This window comes from Schistocerca americana, chromosome 3 (assembly GCF_021461395.2).
Source record: "Schistocerca americana isolate TAMUIC-IGC-003095 chromosome 3, iqSchAmer2.1, whole genome shotgun sequence".
NCBI classification, from domain to species: Eukaryota; Metazoa; Arthropoda; class Insecta; order Orthoptera; family Acrididae; genus Schistocerca; species Schistocerca americana.
The window spans coordinates 559755174-559761054 of NC_060121.1; the positions used below are offsets into that span (position 1 = coordinate 559755174).

The 5881-nt window shown below is 48.0% G+C and overlaps 1 non-coding gene across 1 annotated transcript; it reads left to right on the top strand.

The window, feature by feature from the left end:
* The first annotated feature begins 3339 nt into the window (after window positions 1-3339).
* Trnat-ugu lies at window positions 3340-3414 on the top strand. Its single transcript has one exon. It is a non-coding gene; the product is annotated as a tRNA-Thr (tRNA).
* The last annotated feature ends 2467 nt before the right edge of the window (window positions 3415-5881 follow it).

The following is a 5881-nucleotide window of genomic DNA, read 5'->3' on the forward strand; positions in this document are numbered from 1 at the left end:
CAGTCTCACCTGCACCTTGCCTCGTACGACACACCTAACACGTGAAGTTACACCACTGTATATTTCGTTATAAGTTTAGTAAAATACACCAGTTACCTAAAATCTAGTAACAGTCATTAGACTGAATGTCAAACATAACTGAACGTTAGGGGGCTTGTTACATGCGTTTAATTACTTCACCCATAAACTACACAGATACGAGATTCAAGCTCCTTTATCAAAATTTGTTGTATAACAACGTCATGGAGCAGAGCAACACCAGTGTAAAAAATATGTATAAATAACCACACACCCAATAATATGATAAGATACTTAACATACGAAAGCTACACAGATCTTTAAGGTACGAGATCGAAGGAAGTTTTACCAGTTTTCTTACATGAAAATACCATGAGACACAGCAGTACCAGTACAGTCAGTTCATATAAACAACCTGACATCCAATAGTGATGTTGATAGTAACTATTAACAACTACATTTGGTTCATCAACAGAAAATGTACATGAGACGTACTAAGAACCTTGAAATATATTATAAAATACCTATCTCTACCTGTCATATGCCGGAACGCACTGCGTAAATAAAGCAATAGATATTATTCCTAAGTTCAGTATTATAATACACAATCAGAACAAGTACATGGTAAAAATCTTACGAACTTTCGATTACACTGGGTGGTTATAGTTAAAGTTTTACTATTTAACACGTTAGAACACGGAAACTAACTATCGCACAAGTACCAAACTCGGTAGCATTGATGTCAAGGACATGGAGAAGATAAATAATGCAGAATCAGTTCAAAATGGTTCAAATGGCTCTAATCACTATGGGATTAAACATCTGAGGTCATCAGTCGCCTAGACTTTGAACTACTTAAACCTAACTAACCTAAGGACATCACACACATCCATGCCCGAGGCAGGATTCGAACCTGCGACCGTAGCAGCAGCGCGGTTCCGGACTGAAGCGCCTAGAACCTCTGGGCCACAGCGGCCGGGATAATCAGTTCAATTGAAACACTTTTAACATACTGCTACAGTACATCATACTAGTACATACCAGTATCACTACTGCTACAAAAGGGGCTCAGTATGTCGACCCTCAGCGTCCAGAAGAGTCTGAAAGCGCAGGGTTGCATTCTGCACAGAAGCATGTCCATAGGTATGCTGGCTATCGTGCCGGCCAAGCATTTGGAAACGATCGGCTGATAATTCTATCCTTTCCAAATGTGTTTCGGAGAAGCAAGTGAACTTCAAGAGCATGTCCGGTGTGGCCCCATCTTGCATGAAAACTACTGAGTTCATTTCGTCTCTCTTTGGTAGGGCGGGTATGACATGCTGATGAAGCATATCGTGGTAAAATGGGTCGATCACACTGCACGTCTCTGGTCCTTGACCGCCAACCTGTTCAAAAAAGAGTGGGCCAATGATGAACGTCACCGTGAAGCCACACCACACGGTGACACGTTCACCATACAGAGAAACTTCATGTAAAATGACTGGAAGTGGAGATCTCCACACTCGGGAATGCTGTGTCAGAGAAAAATGATCTTCATCTGTCCGTAGGACGGTCCAGGGCCAGCCGTCGTAAACTTAAATCTTTGTGAGAAAGTGGAGAGCGAAGTCAACATGTCGTTGTTCGTCATGTGGTGTAATCTGCTGTACGATATGGATCTTATAGGGATACCATTTGAGAATGGTTCGAAGCACTTTCCGTACAGTGGACCACAGGATGTTCAGCTGTCAAGACACAGCACGAGCGCTGCCTGATGACTGGGAATTACGCGCAGCGTTTTCTGCCATAGCAACAGCGATTTCATCAACTACACTCCTGGAAATGGAAAAAAGAACACATTGACACCGGTGTGTCAGACCCACCATACTTGCTCCGGACACTGCGAGAGGGCTGTACAAGCAATGATCACACGCACGGCACAGCGGACACACCAGGAACCGCGGTGTTGGCCGTCGAATGGCGCTAGCTGCGCAGCATTTGTGCACCGCCGCCGTCAGTGTCAGCCAGTTTGCCGTGGCATACGGAGCTCCATCGCAGTCTTTAACACTGGTAGCATGCCGCGACAGCGTGGACGTGAACCGTATGTGCAGTTGACGGACTTTGAGCGAGGGCGTATAGTGGGCATGCGGGAGGCCGGGTGGACGTACCGCCGAATTGCTCAACACGTGGGGCGTGAGGTCTCCACAGTACATCGATGTTGTCGCCAGTGGTCGGCGGAAGGTGCACGTGCCCGTCGACCTGGGACCGGACCGCAGCGACGCACGGATGCACGCCAAGACCGTAGGATCCTACGCAGTGCCGTAGGGGACCGCACCGCCACTTCCCAGGAAATTAGGGACACTGTTGCTCCTGGGGTATCGGCGAGGACCATTCGCAACCGTCTCCATGAAGCTGGGCTACGGTCCCGCACACCGTTAGGCCGTATTCCGCTCACGCCCCAACATCGTGCAGCCCGCCTCCAGTGGTGTCGCGACAGGCGTGAATGGAGGGACGAATGGAGACGTGTCGTCTTCAGCGATGAGAGTCGCTTCTGCCTTGGTGCCAATGATGGTCGTATGCGTGTTTGGCACCGTGCAGGTGAGCGCCACAATCAGGACTGCATACGACCGAGGCACACAGGGCCAACACCCGGCATCATGGTGTGGGGAGCGATCTCCTATACTGGCCGTACATCACTGGTGATCGTCGAGGGGACACTGAATAGTGCACGGTACATCCAAACCGTCATCGAACCCATCGTTCTACCATTCCTAGACTGGCAAGGGAACTTGCTGTTCCATCAGGACAATGCACGTCCGCATGTATCCCGTGCCACCCAACGTGCTCTAGAAGGTGTAAGTCAACTACCCTGGCCAGCAAGATCTCCGGATCTGTCCCCCATTGAACATGTTTGGGACTGGATGAAGCGTCGTCTCACGCGGTCTGCACGTCCAGCACGAACGCTGGTCCAACTGAGGCGCCAGGTGGAAATGGCATGGCAAGCCGTTCCACAGGACTACATCCAGCATCTCTACGATCGTCTCCATGGGAGAATAGCAGCCTGCATTGCTGCGAAAGGTGGATATACACTGTACTAGTGCCGACATTGTGCATGCTCTGTTGCCTGTGTCTATGTGCCTGTGGTTCTGTCAGTGTGATCATGTGATGTATCTGACCCCAGGAATGTGTCAATAAAGTTTCCCCTTCCTGGGACAAAGAATTCACGGTGTTCTTATTTCAATTTCCAGGAGTGTATCTTTGGTGCAACCGGTCGTCGGCCTCTTCCCTGAGCGAGGTTCCGTTCTCCAGTTGATTCGAAGTCCCTGCAGACGCACTATCCTCTGTGCCCACGGTGGCTCAGATGGATAGAGCGTCTGCCATGTAAGCAGGAGATCCCGGGTTCGAGTCCCGGTCGGGGCACATATTTTCAACATGTCCCCAATGAAGTACATCAACGCCTGTTTGCAGCTAGGGTGTCAATTTAATTACCATTTCGTTTCTAGCAAAGCTGCATGGTCATCCACGGTAACTGTTCTTTCGGGAACATGTACTACCGCCATATATCATTAAAATATGGCTTCCCGGCTATTGACCTTCTTGTGCGAACGCACACGCTATGCCCGAACTCGTACGGGACTTGGTAGATTAATCTGCCACGAGTAATGAGTATGATGGGCAAACCTCTGTTAGGCGCACTACGAATGTAGTGGTGTGGACATGTTGGAAATGTGGATCTCACGGGGAGCGTGCAAGGGATAAGTCCCTGCAGACGCAGTATCCTCTGTGCCCATGGTGGCTCAGATGGATAGAGCGTCTGCCATGTAAGCAGGAGATCACGGGTTCGAGTCCCGGTCGGGGCACAAATTTTCAACATGTCCCCAATGAAGTGCATCAACGCCTGTTTGCAGCTAGGGTGTCCATTTAATTATCATTTCATTTCTAGCAAAGCTGCATGGTCATCCACGGTAACTGTTCTTTCGGGAACAGATACTACCGCCATACATGTTAATAACTTTGTTTTCATACGTCATGGGATGTGTATAATAATGAAATCGATAAAAATTTGAAATGAACGTTTCAAACAATATAATGCGAAAACATGACTGGGTCAAAAGACATTTTGTTCAGTGAACTGCACTGATGCTCATAAATTAAGGATAATGTTGATACATGGTAAAACAATGCTCTGGTGGGCGGTTTGTGGGTTTAAATCACCTCGGGGTATTACCATGAAGTGTATTGGACCTGCGTTCGTCGCTCGGTGGCGCTGGCAGCAGTCCACATGTGCAGAGGTATGTTGGTGCATGTCAGAGTACGGTGCAGCGAGTAAGTGTGCAGACATTTTCAGACGTGCTAATGGTAACTGTGTGTTGAAAATGGCTCAAAGAACACATATTGATGACGTTATGAGAGGTAAAATACTAGGGCGACTGGAGGCTGGTCAAACACAGCAGGTCATAGCACGGGCCCTCCGTGTGCTACAAAGTGGGTTTCAAGATTATGGCAACGATTCCAGCAGACAGGAAACGTGTCCAGGCGCTACAGTACGGGACGTCCACAGTATACAACACCACAGGAAAACCGATATCTCACCATTAGTGCCCGCAGACGGCCACGGAGTACTACAGGTAGCCTTGCTCGGAACCTTACCGCAGCAAATGGAACAGTTGCATCCAGACACACAGTCTACACACGGCTGAACAGACGTGGTTTATTCGACCGGCGACCTGCAAGGTGTATTCCACTGAACCCTGGTCACAGGAGAACCCGTAAAGCCTGGTGTCAAGAACACAGTACATGGTCATTGGAACAGTGGTCCCAGGTTATGTTCACGGTATAGTCTGAACAGGGTTTTCATCTGGTGTGAACCAGGAACCAGATACCAACTCCTTAACGTCCTTGAAAGGGACCTGTACGGAGGTCGCGGTTTGATGGTGTGGGGTGGGGTTATTGGTGAGCGTACACCCCTGCATGTCTTTGACAGAGGAACTGTAATAGGTCAGGTGTATCGAACGTCATTTTGCACCAGCATGTCCGCCTTTTCAGGGGTGCAGTGGATCCCACCTTCCTCCTGATGGATGATAACGCATGGCCCCGCTGAACTGCCATCTTAGAGGAGTACCTTGAAACAGAAGATATTAGGCGAATGGAATGGCCTGCCTGTTCTCCATACCTAAACCCCATCGAGCACGTCTGGGATACTCTCGGTCGAAGTATCGCTACACGTCTTCAAACCCCTACGACACTTCAGGATCTCCGACTGGCACTGGTGCAAGAACGGGAGGCTATACCCCAGCAGCTGCTCTACCACTTGACCCAGAGTATGCCAAACCGTTGTGCGGCCTGTTTGCATGTGCATGGTGATCATATGCCATATTGATGTCGGGATACATGGGCAGGAAACAGTGGCGTTTTGTAGCACATGTGTTTCGGGACGGTTTTCTCAACTTATCACCAATACCGTGGACTTAGAGATCTGTGTCGTGTGTGTTCCATATGTGCCTATGCTATTAGCGCCAGTTGTGTGGAACCACATTCTGCAATTATCCTTAATTTATGAATATGAGTGTAGTTCAAAACGTATTAAGTGTAATTTGAAAATTAGAATGTCGTCTTCACGCATTGGGAAATGATTCCACTCGTGCTAATTCTAGAACATAATCTAAATGCCTAGATCTTATTATCGAGAATTTTTACATATTTCAGTTGGTTGGAAAGCGAAAGGTTTCTTTCCGCTTTCTATAAAATTATGATCTGTGCGTTGAATACCATTTTAAACAATGCTTCTCAAACAATACCGTTTACGTCTTCTACGATTCATAACAACATTACAACAAAGACATTTTTTATAATTACATTTTTGTGGCGCTGACCCGTAGCCAGAAGC